Source organism: Arvicola amphibius, chromosome 9 (genome assembly GCF_903992535.2).
Source record: "Arvicola amphibius chromosome 9, mArvAmp1.2, whole genome shotgun sequence".
NCBI classification, from domain to species: Eukaryota; Metazoa; Chordata; class Mammalia; order Rodentia; family Cricetidae; genus Arvicola; species Arvicola amphibius.
In genome coordinates, this window is record NC_052055.2 from 13,525,593 (window position 1) to 13,546,692 (window position 21,100).

Below are 21,100 nucleotides of genomic sequence, written 5' to 3' on the forward strand. Positions count from 1 at the left end.
GTGGAATCTTCGCCAAGACAAGCTTTCTTCATCCCCTGAAAACTTCAGAGAAAGGAGTGTTGCTTGGAATGGGGGATTGTTTTTAAAGATTCTACCACCCCTATTCACAAACAGGTGGTGTCTGGCATGTGAGGAAGACCAGTGTGTCCTTTCCTTCATGTGGGCGATTGAAAGCCCTCTCTTTTCTCTGCTGGCAAATTTCCTCTCCATCTTTGGTCTGAGGCCTACTGGTGTAGGAATCCACTACCCACTAAGCCTGAGACCATCACCAAGATTGAGGCTAGGGGTATGTTCCATCCTCGTTCTCATTTTCCCTTAATTCCTCTCTCACTCTCTTACCTTTCTTTTTTCCTTTTATCCTTTTTTTTTTTTTTTTTGTCTTCATTTCAATTCATGGATGACCTTTAATATCTTACAGCACGGAAAAGCCAAAATCAGGTTCCAGAGGTTTAAGTGGAGAAATGACTTGGGAAACATTACAAGTGATGGCCAACAGAATCAGCTCCGAGGTTTCCCTGGGATAATTATCCACTGAAGAACACACATACATACAGTGGAGAGTTTTTCATTGTAAAACAAAATAATTAGGCCTGATTCCTAGATGCAGAAAATGAAGTGACTTTAAGCCCTGGGTCAAGTTTCTCCAGCTGTGTTAATGTCATCAGTGACCATAATTTGCGGTGATGAGATACTAAGATGTGGGGACAGAGTAGAAATGGAAGATGGTTCCCTCAAAGTTCCTCTTAAAATTTTGCCATTCTTAAGAAACATTCATTCAGTCACTGTGATAAAACAAACAAACAAACAAACAAACAGCAACAAAAAAAACAGGGTGTGTAGGCTAGAGAAAAAGCTCCGCTACTAGGGGTTCTTGTGGATCTTGTCGATGACCCTGGCTCCATTTCCCACATGACAACTGATGACCACTTACAAAGTTCACCTCAGGGGGTACAATCCTCTTCCCTTCCAGCCTGGAGATCCTGTACACATGCGTGAATAAACACTCATCCAGGCAAACACGTATTCATATCAAGTAAATGTAAAAATCTGTTCTGATGCTGAAGAAAAGGCTTTGTGGTCAAGAGCACTTGCTGTTCTTACAGTGAGTTTGGGAACCCCTGTCAACTAGCTCACAACCACCTGCAATTCAACTCTAGGGATCCATCTTCCTCTTCAAAACGTCTGTGTTTTCACACACACATGATGTGGGAGTCCCCTCTGTGTGCTGTGATTACCATTAATGAATAAAGAAACTGCTTTGGAACTATAGCAGGGCAGAAGTTAGGTAGGCAGGGAAAAATTAAGCTCAATGCTGGGAGGAAGAAGGGCAGAGTCAGAGCCAGATGCCATGGAGCCACCGCCAAAGTCAGACATGCCGAAGCTTTAGCCGGTAAGCCACATTCACATGGCAATACACAGATTAATAGGAATGGATTAAAATAAGATGTAAGAGTTAGCCAATAGGAAGCTAGAGCTAATGGGCCAAGTAGTGATTTAATTAATACAATTTCTGTGTGATTATTTTGGGTTTAAGCTAGTTGGATGGCCGGAACAAACAAGTGTCCTCCTTCCAACACACACACACACACACACACACACACACACACTCACACACACACACGACATTCACACATACTATGCACACAAACACAATTCACATAAAAGATAGCAAGCATTCTTGCTTCTGCAGCATAATACTCACTTTATCATATACTAAAATTGGAAGGATACAAAGAAGATTAGCATGGCTCCTCCTCAAGGATGAAATGCAAATTCATGAAATGTTCCATAATTTAAAATAAAAATAACAAGCTACAACAAATTTTCCCTCTCAAAAAGTTTGCAAACAAAGTATCACATTATTTCTTAAAATGATTCTAGTTACATATTATTTAATAAGTTGAAACATTTTTATTTCATGATCACATGGATTTAAAAATATTGATAAAAATTCTTTGGAATATTCACTTAAACTTTAACATAAAATATTTATGATGCAGTAATATATTTAATATCAAATACATGATTTGAATTATCTTTCATGGATGGGCATATTAATAAGTTTAAATGAACTTTTAGTATGAATCAGCCATTTTTATTAGGAGTTAAATTAAAGTTATTTTTTTGAATTCAGGAAAAATATTGGAAATTTTAAGAATTCTTATTGATCACTGAATAAAAATACTTTTAACACTTTAATTTATATTGTCCTCTTCTATTTTATCTTATAAATTCATCATTTTAAAAGTTTTAGGTTTAATTATAGTGCTTGCATAATTTATCATTGGTAATTGTAAGTGTAGGTCTCCTTTATTTAATATCTATAAGGTACCAGACATGCTTTCTATATTTAATTCTTAATTTAATCTTCTAAGGAAGATGAAGAAATCCACATTCAAACATTCTAAAAATGGGATAACCCTAAGTGCCAAAGCTGACTTTGAACTCAAGCTTACTTCTCTCCAGTTCTGTCCTTCCAACCTGATAGTTCTTAGCCTTAACACATAGTATATATGACATTGTGTCTTTGTGCATTATCCACCTTAAGATGATAAAAAAAAAATAAAAACAAGTTTCAACACAAAAGAGTACTATAATGGTAAACTGTAAATTTTAACTAAAAAATCAATCTTTTCCTTCTTGGCTAATGAAAATAATCCTGGTTTGTGCCAGTGGTAAAAACAGACACTATTTTCTTTGAGAGCCCTAAATTTTTGTGTTAGTTCTACATCTTACATATTGTTATAATTTTCATTTTGATGAGGTTGTAAGATCTTGTCGTGGTATTCCCTCGTGCTCTGTTCTTGGACATTAATTATATGAAAATAGAACGATTTTCCCATACAAAGGAAAGGTATGGGACAAGAGAGACTGACTGACAGTCTCAATGACTCTACTTCTGCCTGCTACATAGGGCACTGTTTGAACTTGTAGCGATTAGCTGGCATGAGGAGTATCAAAAGCATACTCCATGGATGAGAGAGAGGAGAGCAGTTCCCGCGATTACCCTGGCAATTGCCCATCTGCTTCAGAAGGAAGTGTTTAACCTGCAGGTAATCATGGGGAAATAGTTTGATAGTTTTAAATTTTTTCCAGGGTGGGGGCAGAGTTGGGATGGGAGTGGCTAACGGTGCAGACTTGCAGCTTCCCTGACAGCTCCATGGCGTCACAGGCAAAGCCAGTACAATGTTGAACATCTCACAAAACAAATGAGGATAATGGTGCCCTTCAATGAAATAAATTCAAATACAGACTCCAAACTCTAGCATTTCCTATGACAGATGGAGTGGCATCCGATGAAATGTATAGTGTGTCACTCGTTCGTGTTCCTCCATTCCTTTCAGAATCACTCAATCATGATTACTGTAAGGGATTCATTTGGAAATCTTTACTTATATGCCATTAAATAGTTCATTTACATGTTACCTCGTGTATTATTCATATGTTTTTATGCCTTTTGAACTTGTCTATTTTTCTGGGTTACAGTAAAAGCCTATGTAGCTTGAAAGGAGAAGGGTGGTCCTGTCAATTAGATTTCTCCCTTATTATGTGGCAAGACATTGGTGTATAAATCTTATAGGTTGCTGAAGCCATGCCAATAGCTTCATAGTGTAAGTCAGTCAGTTACGGACAAATTTCATGTTTAAATGTTTCTAGGCTTTTATTATTGAAGGGTTTCTTTATGATACAACCTTAAATTTGTTTCCTGACAAGTAATTTTTAAAAAATGAAAACTGTGTCTTCCCAGCAAGAAGAACATTTAAGCAGCCATGCTGCATCTTCAATGTCTGGCTTCCCATTAGTTCCTTATGGGGACTTGAATATCTCAGAACCTAAAAAACCAGGGAATTAAGTGGACCTGGGGGGAGTTGGGAGGACCTTGGACTTCCCATAGTGTATGGAACCCTGACTGCTCTCTGGCCTGGAGAGGGAGGGAGAGGGGGTTTGGGTGGAGGGGAGGGGAGGGAAGTGGAAGGAGGGGAGGAGATGTAAATTTTTAATAAAAATAAAATAAAATAAAGAAATGATAAGTAAAAAAAGAAGCAGTGAATTCCTTTGCCACTTTTTAACAGTTTCAGTAAATCCAAAATCAACACATGCCATGTAGATAGTTTATAAATTATTAATATTAACCTACTCATACATTTAGCAAACGCTATATTTTTTAGTGGCTTACAATGTTCAAAAACCTGTTCTGAGATTGTATGGATGCTTCAGTGAATGAAAATAAGACACAATATAAGAAAACAAAAATGTTCCCTGCTCTCAAATATTTCACATAGTTGTAGGACAAAAAAGAAATCTGCAGAAAGAACATGTAGCAAAACAGAAATAAATGCTAAGGAAAAAAATCAGAAAAAGGCAAATGTACATGACGAAGAGGATGTTGAAATTTTATAGTGCAATGAAATATCTCGAAGAAAATGGAAGTGACTGCTCTATCTACAGGAAAATTATCACAGATAAGCACTGTCTGGTACAGTAGCCATTAGCTATACTGGGTAATACAGCTATGGAACCCCACCATCACATTGAAGGTAAATGACGCTGCTCTCAAAGGAAAGATAAGACAAATGTGAAGTTTCCAAAGAGGGGAGCGAGAGAAGCAGCCGTACAGAAGTAATTGTGGCTGAACTCTGTGTAAGGGATGTATGGAGAACTAACAAGGACCAGGGCTCTTAGGACCATGCTGGAGTTTTAAGACATCCCTTGAGAGAGATGGAAAGCCTTGGGAATGCTGAGTAGAAGGGTGCTCTGGTCTGATCTGCGCTATGTCAAGGTCACTCTGACTGCTGTTTTGAGAATGAAGTAAAAGAGCCAAGAGCATGAGTCCAGAGACCATTGCAATCATCCAGGGCAAGGGAGTGAGAGTTTGGAGCAGTACGTATCAGAGTGCGAAGTGGTAGATTAAGTTCTCGATAAGATACTGCAGCAAGGCAAAGGCATAAAAACTTCTTAGAGATCGTTTCACACCACAGAGTCTGGAAAACCATGCCAAGATGTTAGGGTTTGACTGCCTGAACTAGACAGCAGGTGTGAATATCTGTTTCTCCTCCCTGTATCATTTCTGATGTTAGCACTCCATCTTGTCCTCCAGCATGTACTAACTGCAATCCCTAAAAACTGGGACATAAGTTTTGATGCTGCATAATATTGATGGTATAACTGGCTAACACTGAATGGGAGAGATACAGCAATACAGTCATCACTTAGGACAATAAATATCCACCAACTGATTCTTCCATACATACAATTATTAAGGATACAGTGCTTGACAGGGGTTTTTATTGGTGGGCAGTTCTACTTATGGAGGTTATGAATACCATAGAGTTGAGCTAGAAGGTACATAATAGCTGTGATAGACACATAAAATGCCAATTCTGCTGCTTTATCTACAGCATTTCACTTGTCTTTCAGCAATCAGATCGTGAATCTACAACTATTAACAGAACAAATTCGTCAAATTTGTGTAGCCGACGGAGTGAGAATTGACTTCATGAAGAGTCCAATCTGCAACTTTCATGAGACGACTTTTGTGTTCAAGGTCAACAAACACTTATAAAATGAACAAATATTGGATCTGGAGATGACTGATCAGTTAAGGGCACTGACTGCTCTTCCAGGAGATCCAGATTCCTAGCACTGATGTGGTGGTTCATAACCATCTGTAACTCGAATCCCAAACATTGACATCTTCCTCCAGCCCTCACAAGGCCAGGTAAGCATGCAGTACATAGACACGTACAAGCAGGAAAAAACTCCATACACATAAAATCTTTAATATTTTAACTGAACAAATATAAACATTTATAGGTTTGAAGTAAGGCAAATGCATTTTTCCTTTTCATATTTCAAATAAGCCCAGGTAAGAATTTTCTTCATTGTTTTTCTGGTTCCCAGTTTCTTTTCACTGCTGAGGAAGGCAAAAATTGGGGCTCTAATTCAAGGGAATGTGCATCAAGGCCAAAAAAAGGGAAGCTCAATCAGGCTGAACAATTTGTCTGTGTGCTATTGTGACTGCTGTTCTTATATAACTATGAAAAAAGTGCATTTAATTTTCACATAAATCAAGTAGCCAATAATATGGGAAAGGAAACCTTTTCTTTGCTTTTGGTTTATCCACAGATAGATAAAGGACAACATGAAAATGCTCAGATTCTCTCTTTAGATAGCAATGCATTAAAATCTTATGAGACATAATGCATTCTGTTATTTTAAATACTACCGTAAATACAAACTAGATAAATTAAACTCATTTTAGTCATGATCATTTCAACATGCATTAGTTGATAAGATCTCTTCCCTCTTGGCAGAAAATACTGGGAAAAAATTCTCCTGAAAGTTGCAGATTGTACTCTTCATGAAGTCATTTCTCACTCCGTCAAATAAAAAATATTTGAACACAGAGATTTGAAAGGAGTGAGAACAAAGACGATAAATTTTGCTATTTTGCATCTTCCACTCTGAGCATCAAGAGCCTGTCCAGAAACAGTAATGTCTGGAAATGCAAGTAGTTTCATGGTGTCTGTTGAGGAGTATAACTCGGGCGCACTCAGACAACTTTTCTGTCTTTCCTTTGACTTGGCGCACAGAACAGTCGTCAAGAGCGTGACCATTAATCATAAAGCCAATCCACTGATTCCGCAGGCTCCAAGAAAATCACTTAATCCACTTCCACATTTGGCTGAATAATTTTATAAAGGAAATAATGATGACAGATAAACAAATGAAGAAGCATACAGCATGCGGTAAGTAACCTAAAGAATACATTTCTCTTTTACTCTTCCTCCAATTCCCCTAATATTATCCTTTGAATCAACCACCATTAATTTTCATTCTGCCTGTCTATCAACAATATTCATTCCCCCCCAATAGTTTGCTCCCATTAGGGGTTCTTTAAAATCTGGTTTATGGAAAAATCTTTGAGGGCTATGAGAGCAGTGGAAAACATTCCTTTTATATACGTAAGTAATATGAGACTCGGTCTTGGTGGAACTTTGTGTAGGAAGCTGTGTAATCAGCCAAAAAAAAATTGCATATTCCCATAGGTGTGTCAGTTGGAGCTGCAAGAAAAGGGGTTGACAATGAAATAGGAACTGTCACAAAGCAAGCATGGATGTGTGTGTATATGTTGGCAATGAAATAGTCTTTCTTATGGCTATATATCTTGGGCTAAATTATTTGTCACGAAGAATGCCTGTTTTTAACGACCTTGATCTCCCAAATGTAAGGGAATTTTAAATAATTGTAAATGAAGAAAACAATCAAATAATGTTGCCAGATTGTTTTCCACATTGTGTAAGCGAGTCAAGAATACTTGCTCTAGATATTTCCCTATAAATATATTCCAGTAAGACTCTTAAGGAAAAAGGAAAATAGAGCAAACATTCCAGTTCGTTCAAATTTAACAGATGGCAGTAGTACCTATAGTTTTAAACAGCTTTCTTTAATGACGATTTTACGTGCTTTTTTCAACTTAGGGATTGCCCTGCCTATGAAGTAAGTGTGATTATATCCACTGTTTTGCTGCGAAAACTAATGTCTAAAGTCATCCAACAAGAGAGAAGCCAAGCCAACACTACAGCCTAACTAATAGGATTACTTTACTTTCTGTCTTGAACCCCAATGTTTATGTTACCCACCTCTATCCCATCTCCATCCCACCCTTTAATTTGTTATCTAAGAAACTTTCAGTGATGCAGTCTTGGTTCTGACACTGTTGTACAGAGCTTCATGGATAGTGAATCTATTGAAGTAGAGAATCAAATTAAAAATGTATATTAAGGGTGTACAGAGCTGTGAGAAATTAGTGAAGTCTTGTATCATCTAACCTTAAAGTAAATCAATCCAGCTGGGCAGTGCTGGCTTTTAATCCCAGCATTGGTGGGATAGAGGCAGGCGGCTCTCTATGAGTTTGAGAGCAGTCTGGCCTTCAGAGCAAGTTCTGGGTCAGCCAAGTCTACCCTGAGAAATCCTGTCTCAGGAAAACCATAAATAAATACATGAACGAATAAATAAGCAAACACATAAATAAAATGTAAAATTTAAGAAAGTAAATCAATCCAAAATTTTAGGCAGTCTGGTACAGAGCAAATTCTGGAACAGCCAAATCTACACGGAGAAATCCTGTCTCAGAAAAACCATAAATAAAGAAATAAGCAAACACATAGTTAAAATCCAAAATTTAGAAAAAGTAAATCAATCCAAAATTTTAATAAACATTTAGGAACCCACAGAATCTGGTTTATGCCTGCTCACATCTGAAAGATCATTCTCGCGGTGCCATTCGTCACCAGTCACGGGATTTGTTGTGAAAGCGGTTGGTGTTTTTTTTTCCTGCCTTGGAATCCTTTCAAGTTTTCCCTTCTGTGCCATCCTTCCCTCAGACCTATTTGTTGGCTAATGTCTGCACTTCAGGATCAGTTCAGTGGTTCCTTTGCACAAGACCCTCCACTCGCTCAGTTAGAGGTGGTGGTGGGCAGGGGAGTTTGACAACGCTGCCATCTTTGTCTCGTTCTCTTAGTGTGGTTTTCCAGTCATCTATTACCCTATCTCTCTAGACTGTGGGTTTCTATAAAGGATGAACTGTGGTGTAATCGTCTTGGGCACATGGCGTAGACAACATGCTGGTAAATGCTTAAGGAATGAATAGATAACCACTGATCTTTCGGGGTAAAGATACACTTAGAAAGAACGTCCCTTTCATTATTCCCTGAAAGACCCTTTCATCATTAGCACAAGTCCCTAAATATGATGCCAAAGTTATAATTTTGCTTTTCAGAGACAGGATTTATGTAGTGATTTAGTTTTTTTGTTTTTGCCTCCCCCCAGAAAGGTATGGTTTGCTGGCTTTTACATTTAGAACCAGGCTTAGTGAACACACACTTGAAAGTTATGTTTCCACACTCATGAAGTTTAAAGGTATGCCTTTCAAAAGAAAAAAAAAATGTATTGCTCTTAAAGTCCTAGCTCTTTCATTTTAAGTACAACTCATAGTTAGCATCCCCTGGATAAATGAAATGAAAAACCAGCATATATCAACAAAGACCACTTAAATTGTTTAATTGAACTGCTAATCTAATAAATTCTGTCATCATAAATATGCTCCCTATTCTCATTTCCAATAGCAAAGTGCAAGTGAATCTCTTTCCAAGTTATGCACTGTGAGTGCCTCTTAATCTGCCCATACAGATTCCTGTCTTGCAGTACACTTTCATTCTCTTGACTTTGCTCTGCCTTTGCTCCCCCTGTAACTTCCCGAGTCTTCATAGGCTCCTACTGAGAATTCTAAACACAAAGGGAATAGGTTTGGCTTTAAATAAGCAAAGTTCTGTTATCTCAGAGGCATTTGCCATATGGACTCCTAATAGAGGCAGACACTGGAACGCTTTCTTAGACGACTCCAGAATGTTTCCAGAGACACAGGCATGCAAATTAAAACTTCTGCAAGGACAGGATTGATTTACTGTATGCATTTGCCAGAGGCTTTACCAGAATATTCTGCAGTATGAATTATAAAGTGTTTTTTAATAGCTAGAACAAGTAGGACGTTATGAGCCCTGTTGTTACATGTTATATATGCCAAAAAGAGTGAGAGGCAAATAGATATGTTTTTAATGTACAATAATTTATGTCCACTGTGTCCCCCCTTTTGCATTGATTTTATTACACAACCCAGTTAGCAAACATAATGTTGGAGAGATGGCTATAAACAAAAGGATACAATTCCAAAGAGATAAAGAACAGCATTGGGGTTTTTTGTTTGTTTGTTTGTTCGTTTGTTTTTATTTTGTTTTGTTTTTAGAGGTAGTTTGGGAGCATTCTGGATTGGTGCAAGGATGTAAAAGGCAGAGACTCGGACAGCTCTCGCTGCTTGTTCTGGAGCTGGTGAGACTGAGGCTGGCAAGTTTCTTGTGTTCTGTGAAATGGCAGCATAGCATCACTGAGTGCCGCAAGGCATGTAAGGCCTCTCTCCACTGGTGGAAAGGGATGAGGAGAACAGCGAAGTATCTTTGGGAACTCCAGAGGATATTGAAGCTGTAATGAAACCCTGCGGCGCGAGGAGTCTCAGGAAGTTAATTGAATCACTGTTTTGCAGGAAATGTTTACGCCAGCACCTGTGCACAAGCAGTTGCTCAGAAAGAGAACCGAGTGGACAGGCCGCTGATCAGAAGCAGGGTCTTTTCTTGCTGTTCTCTTCCTGCTGCCTGACATCCCCAATTGTTATTATTTTATATACCAAGCACTCAGCTGCGTGATCATATCTACACAGGTATTTGGAGTTTGCCACATAACTTATTACCTGAACATGAATGGGACACACATAAAACAACGTTGGTTGGCTAACAAAAAAAAAAATTGGGGAGTGAAATATAGATTTTGTAAGTTTGTATAATCAATTAAATTATAAGTCAATGAATTTGAAAATTTGTGTATAGATCATATCTTTAATGCAAGAAAGGGAACCATTGACAAACTGAATTTAATGGCCCTGAGATCATATAATTATTATTCTGTCTTCGAGATCTAAATCTTTTAAACATGCTAGTTAAAATAGTAAAATTAAAATACACCAGTTTAAAGCAGTTAGAAAAAGCCTAGAAAATGTAAACGTGTGACAAAAATTAAGTAATGTTCAAAACTTCCCAAAGATGTTAATAGCCCAACTGATAGAATAAGATATTAATTGGGTAAAAATTGGAGCTGTTAAAGCTGCAGTTTCGACTCTTCTTTTCTGGGCAGGAGAATGAGCTAATTAGTAAATAACACTTTAAGAATAAAACGGATTGTTTTATTTTAATATCTGACAATTAGAAAGTTTACTTTTTCTTCAAAACATACATGCTTCAAAATGAAATCACACTCATGAAATGTCAATATCCAATTGAACTGGAACATAAAAATAATTTTGTGGAGACGAGGGATAACCGAAATATTGAAGGCCGAGAGTCCAGTCTTAGTGCTAAACACCTGTTATTAGCGCTTCTTAATACTGAGAATGCTCTTCATGTAAACATTTGATCAGAATATACTTCCATAAATCGCCTATTACTTTAAGCAATAATGGACCCTGGACGGTTCCAACACCTGTCGATTCATCTATCTTCTAAATCTCTATTACATTTTAATTCTTCTTTCCTTTTGGCTGCTGAGTGCTTACAGCTGTTGATCATTAAAGTTGCAGCTGGCTTGCAATGAAGTAGTCTTTGCAAAGAGAAAATGTATTTGTCTCTGCTGCTGTTTCCAGGAGATAGTAACTAATGCAGGAGAAGCAGAGTATAGTCAGCCTGTCTAGGCAGCTGGTTAGCAGGGTTCCATGCTGGCTTGGACAAGTTAGTCTTTCTGTGACTAACTTGAGTTTACAGACATTGAGTAGGAAATGTCAAATGTTGTCAACTCGATTCCCAAGGATTCACACATGTGGCAATACTGGTTTTCTGTCTATACACTTTTTTAAAAAAATGTATGAACGTGTATTTGAAATAAGAATCTTTCAAACTGTTGATACATAGGTGGGATAAGTTCTGATTGCCAGGGTCTCCTGAGATTAAATCTGGCTGAACTTATTTGCAACTCCTCGACAATGGGAGGTAGAACAGCTCATTATATCAGCAAGTAACTCGAGTATGCAAATAGAAGCTAAGAGGGATTTTTTTCTTTAAATAAACCAGAGAATCATTAGAAGTTCTGAGTCAAAGCTGAAAAAAAAAAAAAAAAAAAAGACAAACCTCCCATGTCTGTCAAAAACTGCTTCCGAAGATGATGTCACTGTTTTTCACATATAAATCCATGCAAGCCAGAGAGCAGGCGCCTGAGAGTTCAAACAATTAATAATACCTGCAATCATGGCCTGTCATGTCAAAAAGTCATCATCTTTCCTTATTTTTATCTCGTCATCAGTTCAGCTACCTAACGATTGTTGAAAGCAGCAAGGAGAGCAAATTAAAGTGAATCTACTCCTCTGTGTTTGCCAGATAAGCCACAAATTAAATACCATCTTAGAAGTAAAAAAGCAAGTCCAAGAAGAGAAGTTAGGCCTGGTTGATGAATATTTCCACTTTAAGTTATGTTTATGCCATAAAATCTTTCACTTGGCACTGTGTAGCCTGTCAGCAGCTTTGCTCTTGTATTTAATTCATCGCTGAAGCCAACAATGGCCTGACTTAACTGTTACGTGGGCCTCGGATAGTCACGGCTTAAAAGTGAGTTAATAAAATACAACACAGGGAAGATACTAAAGCAGCGTATTGAACACCTTAAATCTGTGTGATTTGTGGTTTTAAAAGTGAATGAACGCGTGTGGAGAAGAAACACAAGAGACGAGGCCGGCTTTGAGACAATGAGCCCAACTCTGATACTGGGGAGGGAACTAGGAAACTCTGAAGACAAAATATAAAACATCTAACATAATTCCTAAACTATTTTGAAACCACACTTTTTGAGAATGTGAAAGGAAATGCTGACGACGTGCAGCTAAGAGCATGTGGCTGTAAGACGGCTCAAGCTGGAGCATCAGTACCCTCAGCAGAGTTAGCTACTTATGTCTTTGTCTACATACAGAGCTTAGAATACTGTATTGAGAAGTCTATGCCAATGCAGAAGCAACCAACTTACAAGACTGCCATCATTCAAAATGGGTCATTATTTCAGACAATTTTTTCCTAGTTTTTCTAGTTATTACAGATATCAAGTCATGTAGTCAAGTTTCCCTGGTGAACATATGTTAACTCTTAGTGTGCTGAACAAATTTCTGTTTGAATGCTCTATTTTAAAGGAAATATAAAAATCTGGAACTCCATTTTATGCAAGAAAGCATATGGCTTGAAACTAAATATAGTTTGAACATATGAAGCATATTAAATTAATTATTATAATTTAAGTGATTTGAAAAATGTCTTCAGTTTTTATGACATATGCTTCTAATGATCCACATTACCTGTAGGCACTTCAAAAGCACTGGGATTCTGACTCTCTTCAGTAATTAGGGGGTCAGATGATATGCTGGCTACATTAGAGAAAAGAGCCCTGTGAAAGTGGGCCATGTACCAAAATAATACCCTTCAAGACAGATGGGAACGGAGCCTCAAAATGAGCGGCAATTGTACCATTTTTGAATGTCACATTTCAATGTTCTGAGGAGATGTCAGGTCCAGATCTCAAACTCAGTGTACTATTTGTACCTGCAAGGCTGTGTGTTGCTTATCCTGGAGAGATCTCATTTTTTTCTACCTTTCAAAGGATTTTCCATCCGTCTTGACTTTATGCATTGCCATGACCAGGAATCTTATTCTAGACCAGGAAGTCGAATTATTCACTTATTCATTCTTTCTTCCATCTGCCACTTACAAATCTATTCTCAGCATCTACAGCCAGGTATGGCTTTAGTTATCAGGGGACTGTGCTGAAGAGGTTCGTCGGTCTCTTAGATTTTACATTACTTAGGACTGACAGATCATTGAGAAAAGAGGAAAATAAAAATAAATCCAGGCATGAGAGGACACATCACAAAAGAGACTGATAGAAAGTGGTTACTGAGGTAGACATAAATCTCTTTAATTTGGATCATTCAAGGAAGCCACTCCAGAGAGATGAAACTTTTGGGAGAAAAAGTTACCAGGTGTATTCAGTTTTTCCTTTTGTGGAACACCTATTCCTGCTTAAAATGAGTTCATCAAGAAAGAGATAAGGGGCTCTTGATGAAGGTTAAACACAGGGAGAAAAGGGGACAAAGTGAAATTAAGAGTTTGACATAAGATCCTGTCAAGTTGCTTAAGCTGTGGTCAGGTGTAAAATATGATACTTAGTCTAAGATAATGGCACCAACTGTAATAGGTTAGTACTAGAGAAAGCTTCTGGGCAATTGCTATGTGCTAGTCAATGCTTTAAGCACCACAGACAGCCTCTACTCTTCTATATATCTGTCTACATTTCATTTATGTGCACACAGAGAACAGAAACTTCTGCAGATCACACATCCAGTAGGAAATGCAGTGGTCCACTGATAAACACAATACCTTTTACATTGGATGTGAGTTGCAGATACCCAAGTGACATGTATTTATTTGTTCCTCTCTGTGTGCATGCAAGACAGAGAGAGAGAGAGAGAGAGAGAGAGAGAGAGAGAGAGAGAGAGAGAGAGCATGTGAGTGGCATGGTACATGTATGGAAGTCTAAGACAATAAGTCTCGAGGGATCAAACTCAGGCCGTTAGACTTGCCAGCGAAAGCCTGCACCTCCCAGGCCATCTCATCATCCCTGCATGCTGACACTTCTAAACCTTTTCATGCAACTCACTATATTCTACACAGACAGTTTGCTGTTGAATTTGTTCTCTTTGCTTGGGACTCTGTCTTACATGACAAGCCATGTGGCAGACAACACGAAAACGTGAGAAAGGTACCAGATCAGAAATTAGTGTTTCGTGCTTGACAAGTCAGATGAAGAAGTCAAGAGCAGAACCCCATATAGATGATTCTAGTGATCTCTGCTCAAACAAAGTGGTTAGTAATGTATTTGTCTGATGCTAACGTACAGATGACAATATCTCAGATAGGTCTTTGTTCACACACTCATTCTTTCCACAAATATTTCTTGAGTGTCTTCCATTTTCTTGTCTATGAAACAAAAGAGGAAACAACAACAAAACTCTGCCTTTCTGTAGTTTGTATTCCATTCGGAAAGGAGGAGTTTAGACAAGACAAATATATAGTAAAAACAGCGTAAGCTTGTGTAGAGAAATTGAAAGGAACGGGAAGCTATTATTGCAAAGGTAGCTAGGGAAACCAGGATGAGACAGTGGTGTCATTGTATATGGGGGACATACTACATATTTTCCCTCTGGGGTGACATCTGAGGAAGGAGTTTCAGGACAGGGAACAGCAACAATAACAACAATAAAATGGAGGTTAAGCATGTGTTGGGGAACAAACCAGCGGTATATTGAAACCTGGGTTTTGGCAAAATAACCCAGACGGCTGTGTATAAAACTAATGGAGAGAACACACAGAGGGAAGAGCCATGGAAAGCCATTGGGATATCCAGGCAAGAGGCTGTGAGAGGGGAACCCATTAGTAGCTGGCACATGGGAAAGCATAATCATATCCTACTCGTGTTTTGAAAGTTCAGCAGGTAGGATTTACTGGCAAATCAGATGCGTAATAGGAAAGAGAGCGATCCAGGAAAATGCCAAAGTTTCAGGTTACTGTGAGGAACTCAGAAACGTCTACCTATACAGTGTCACTGAGATGAGGGGGGCTATGTGTAGGGGAGAAAGGGTAACTGATGTAAATCTCAGTGCTCATCTCAGTGTCTTCACCGTAAGCTGCCAGTGAGTTCCTTCTGGAGAAGTGTTTGCCGAAGAGCACTAAGGGAAATCCTCACGAAAGCAGTCAATAAGGATCTGAGGCAAGAATTCGATGCGTGGTACCCATGAACACTAAGTCACTGTTCCCTACTTTACATGCAGAAAGGGCTTTAGAGATTTCCTGAAGCACCAAAATGAGAATGGGAAGTCTATGAAAATGTCAGAATATGCTCATGTCCGAGAGAGTTGAGGGGTTTGAAGAAGTTTCTATCATGAAACAAAGGGGAGGTTTCCCTGGGGGAAAAATAATAGGAGACTTACAGATCTAGCTCTCATGGTTTGAAGAACAGGTTAAACTAACAATGAACCAACAATTTATCATAATAAAGTCATTAGCCTAGAGAAGCAAGATTAAATATTTACACAAAATAGAATTTACATTATCCTTTGGTTTAGGAAATAAATTGGACAAATGACCAAACAAATCAGGATGTAAACTTTGTATCCTAAATGGTTTTACAGTGACAAAGCAAATGTTATTCTCTGCCTCTATTTTTTTACTATTCTCAAATGGTGATCTGAAATCTTTGTTTTACATTCTAAGTAGCCTAAAAGTGCCACTTATAAGATCGGAACTCATTAATGTTATCGTTGCTTTGAGTGTTGTCTTATGACGCCATCATATGTATGTATGTACAGATAAAATGCTTTTAATATTAGAAAATTTATCTGTAGCTTCCATCTGATTATGTTTAAAAAGGTACCAATTCATAGAAACGTTAAAGAATGAAGGGAGAAGAAATCTCATGAAAGAAAGAAAGAAAGAAAGAAAGAAAGAAAGAAAGAAAGAAAGAAAAGACAAACTTTGCAGTTATTGAACTCATGATTACCAGAGTGAGTGAAACTGTTTTAATTGGGCTCTTTTAAATTCTTCATAAAACTTTCAAGCTTATACTGGAGTTATTGACAGGGAAATGCTGTTAGAAAGTTGCACGTCCACCTGCTCACACATGGCGCGCACGGTATGGAAACGGCTTGACATTTTTGGAATCATGTGTTGCTTCCTGCTGAAAGGTATTTCCCCTTGAAGCTTGCATTTTAATGGCTGATTATTTTTTCTGTTTTAATTCCGTGTAGTGATCAAGGTGCTTGAGTGAGCCTTATTTAACTAGGACACATGCATTGTTTCAAACGAGTTTTGCATAAAATGTGAAAAGGAATATAACAACTTAGAGAACGATTTGAATCCAAAATACAGAAATGACTATTACCTTCTGTCTTTCATTTAGCTGTAATGCAATAATATTAAAAAGCATATCATATGTGTCTGAATTACTAAAGAATATTCTCTACTTTGATTTGCATATATTTCCGTTAAAACTAGCCATGCAAGATTCCCTTTTATGTTCACTGTTTCAACTTTAAAGTTTTTCTTTTTAATCAGAGAAAAATTAAGTTGGTGAAATAAAATTATAATTTTTCCTATTTTGTTACCTTGAGGCAATGCTGTCATCTAGACTTGTAGCATCCTCTGTAATGGGACTGCAGCCTAAAGAAGTGTGCAGGGTTGTAGTACACGCTCCTAAAATCAAGAGCTCAGAAATCCCAAGGATTCCACAGAACCTACACAGTCAAGGCAATTTGATCACTTCAGAGCTTTCCTATTATAAGATTTGTGCTCCAAAGAGCAGCAGTTCTACAGTGAGTTAAAGACCTTAGAAAACTTTGACAGTTGAGGGTGAATTTTTGAATTATTTGGATAATATGTAAGTGTAAGAAAATATGTCAGTTCCTATTTAAGGTTATTCTGCTGATTTCTTTCTTAAGTATTTCTTCAAATGTAAAACGTTACTGCGGGCCCGAGATTAACTGTGGAACATTTTTAGACTGAGAGGAAAGTTATTTGGAATATTAAAAGTCATAAGAGCTTTAAAAATCAGAATCTGTGTGTTGGTCAACTGCGCAGCATCTCAAGGATCAGGAAAGGCTTGAGTGTGTATTTTAGACCATAATGTGAATTACCAGGTGGCAATTGCTTTCTTCTTCCAGAATAAGCCTAATCTTCACTTCTTTTTTCAGCATTTGTCTTTTGCTTTAAAAAAAAAAAAAAGAAAAGAAAAGAAAAAAGAAAAAAAAGATTTGGAAACCTTGTAACTAACATCAGAAATCCCAGACCATTTTCCTATAACACTTCAAAGCTATTTAAAAAAAAAAAATTTTAATGAAAAGCTTCAACCAACCCTTGGACTCTTTTAGCTAAATGGATTTTTTTTCTCATTAAGCAGGAAAAAAATAACATTTTCTATGGCAGGCATACAAATGCTATTAGTATTTCAATACAGAAAAATAAAAGACCTAGTAGTTTCTAAGAGAAATTTAAAACTAAACAGGATTTCTAATATAGTAAAGCTAGATTTTAACACAAAGATTCCAAGGTCTTGATGACATGTTTATATGCTTAGCCTTCAATTGCTGTTGCCATCACTGTTGGAGACCACAGGTGCCTTTCAAACCTTGTATTTCCCTTAGTGGGTAAATGGTGATATGGTTCTATCACCGCTGGTGCTAATTACTAAAGGGGGGGTCATTCCCTTTTCTGCTGATGGAACTTTCCGTGATTGGTAGCTTTAATGTATCTAAATAGTATTTTTTGTTGTTCTTTCTGTGGGGGGGTTTTGTTTGTTTGGTTTTGTTTTTTGTTTTGTTTTGTTTTTTTTTGTTTTTTTTTTTTTTTTTTTTGCTTTTTTTCTGTGGGAAACCAAAGCGCAAGCAGAAGGAAAAGCGTTCGACTGTTTCTGTGACTACAGGAGAATTAAAACTATGGTTGGAAATGTCAGCGTTATGAACGTAGTTCCATTCTGAAATCACCATACACACACACACACACACACACAAATATATAAACTAGTTATTGCACATTAAAAAACTGGACACAAACTTGCACATTGAAAGACAGGGAAGATCATTTGAGATCAAAATAATAAAATTTATTTGAGAAGAAAACAATAAACTGGGCCTTTGGTGTTGCCGTCCTAACGAACTTTCTCCTGGCCACTGGCTGACTCGTTTAAACCCCAGACAGTGCATCTCCGAAGCAAGGACACAATGACACCTTGTCTTCATGAAGGTACGCGGAGAGGGAAGCCTTGCTCTCGGAAGTCCATCTCGAGCTTTATCTGTGCACACTAAGACATTATTCAGACAAGCATAGGGATTGCCATCTGAACAGAAGTATCTTGAGGAGAAAGAAATTAAGCCACTCTGTACATAGGTAGTGGTTCTATTGGAGACTAGAGAGGTTACTAAAATATACACAGCACACTACCTTTGTTTTGTCCATATCTAGTGTCCACAAAAAAATGAAGAAAGGGCTTTTGAAGAAAGACATTACATGAAGTAAAAATTAAACACAAGATGGACAAGCATCTACAACTGGTTGGTTTAATTATGAAGATGATTTTTCCTTCAAGTAAAAACAATTGTCATAGACAAGTCCTTTTGGAAGATTTGAAGCATACAACATGGGAAGCTGGGAAGGTTCTGGAGGCTGCACACATTTCTGGGTGTGACTTTTAATTGTGCAAAGCTTTAGTCACAAAGTTTCTAAAACTGGGAATATATGCAAGCAGAGAAGCTCTACCCCAGGCTCTGATGGCTACATAAGTCGTCTGCTAATTGCCTTTGAAAGGTAATAAGGACACTTAGAAAATACGGTTTTCCTACGAGCCATGGGCCTGCCGAGTTACAGGAAGATTCCACTCTGTCAAAGTGAGAAGCAGCAACTGCAGCTAGAAACAAGAAAAGTGGCATTTCTGATTGACTTCAAATTTTCACAAGAAGATTGGCAGTAAATTCTGGTCTGCTTCTCGATTATTCAAACAGCATTTCAAAACAAGCAAAGGCTTTTTCAACTTTATTTATTGCTTCTTACAAAGGGGATATATTTTCCTTCTAGTTTTTGAGGTGTTCAACACCTTGTCATATTGCAAAGCTTCCTAAAGCGAATGAAAAATAAATGGGAGTAACCTAAGCTTTAAGAGCATCCTTCCCTTACCATTTATCAAAAGAATTAACACATTTCTCTTTTGGACCTTAACCACATCTATCAGTTTTGTGTCTCTTTGGTATAAGGAGTGACAAATTCAGAGTTTATGAGGACAATATTCATTTGCAAATGCAGCTGATAATAACATACATCTGTGCCCTCATTCATCTTACAAATGAGGAGTGTGAAATCCCCACTCACACACATATGTACACAGGAATGCACACACACACACACACATGCACACTCCTGTCACTCTCACAAACTGAAATAATCACTGTTTACCCACAGAACATGGAATTTAACAAGTAGATAATGCATTTTTTAAAAAAAGACTTTCGATTGACATCTTATACTATTATAGATATTAAACTTGAATAGTAAACTTAAAAGACCCCAAATGATGGAGGTGAAGTGGTGCCGGAGGAGGGATTGCCCAGAGCATATACATTAGTCAATAAGAAAGAGACTGCTTTGATGTGTTTTGGCTATCACAAGCCAAGTTGCTATTAATTATAGGTTGCTTTGCCTTTCGACACATAATTTACCTTTATTAAACTTAAAATATATTTTATATTATGATTATACCAGAGCCAGGCTGGCTGATGATTCCTCCTTTCTGCCTCACATGATGACAGGAAGTGTTATTACAAAACACAAAGTATATGTGCATGAAGACAATCCCCAAAGTCACACCACGAAAGCACCTTTGAGCGTGTTCTCTAGGAGATAAAAATGAAACTCTAAAGCACCACTCCACTCAACCCGACGTTTAACTTAATGGAGATCAGTTGAAGTTGTTTTCTTTCTCATGTAGCATCTAATACCCTAAGTGTATTATTGTCACTGATACAAATTTGGGTTTCATATAGCTGGATTTCACTAACCAAATTGCTTTCAAAATTTGGTACATTTATTCAGTCCTCACTTAAAGCCATAGCAAGCAGTTTGGTCATAAATGCCAGTTTAATTTTTTTTTCAGAATTTCTAGTGAGTAGATGAAAGATCTGTGTCTGAAAAGGACCCTTTTTGAAGATTTCCCCCTCTGCCTTCCCAGCCTGGAGAGTGTGGGGCACAGAAACAGCAAGCAAAGATTTGCCGAGCACATATATAAATTTTCCTATTAAGAATCAAATCCACGAGCTAAATACTTTTTGGGTTCAGTTTACTTAAGGCAGAAAATAAAGGCTCGAAGAGTATTTAACTTTCCGGTTGGACAGTTAACTTTTATGTTGGATCATACAAGAAAAGAGGCTTTGGGATCTGGCACGTTGCAAAACATAATTAAATAAATATTAAAATAGAAAGCACAGCATTTTGTTTATTTTCATCGTTATTAGGTTTGTGACCACTTAATTCACTGAGTGTGATGTGTAAAAATTAAAAGTAAGCTGCCCATCTGTGAGAATTACGCTCACCATAAGCACAGAGACGCTGGCACTGGAAAGCGCGACCCTTTCCCGTTTCCCACCCTCTTCTTTTAATAGTCTAAATGTTCTCACATACATCACTACTGCTTTAAATGACACAAGTTTTTCTACTGTGGAAAAGAAAACTTGATAGATTCCAGTTCTTTTTATTTATCGCAGATCTAACTCAAATGCAGCAATTGCAATTGGTTATACTGCCGTTTCAAAAAAGCCAACCATGTTGGAATGTGGCTGAGGGACTCAGTTTGCAGAAGCTGCCTCCGAAAACTACCAGGTCCTACACTTCTTGCCAACGGTCTGTGCAGAATCCGTGGCATTTAT

At 37.6% G+C, this 21,100-nt stretch overlaps 1 non-coding gene across 1 annotated transcript; it reads left to right on the top strand.

The window, feature by feature from the left end:
- Nucleotides 1–1,690: 1,690 nt before the first annotated feature.
- LOC119824164 lies at nt 1,691–1,796 on the top strand. The gene has a single exon (XR_005287084.1). It is a non-coding gene; the product is annotated as a U6 spliceosomal RNA (small nuclear RNA).
- The last annotated feature ends 19,304 nt before the right edge of the window (nt 1,797–21,100 follow it).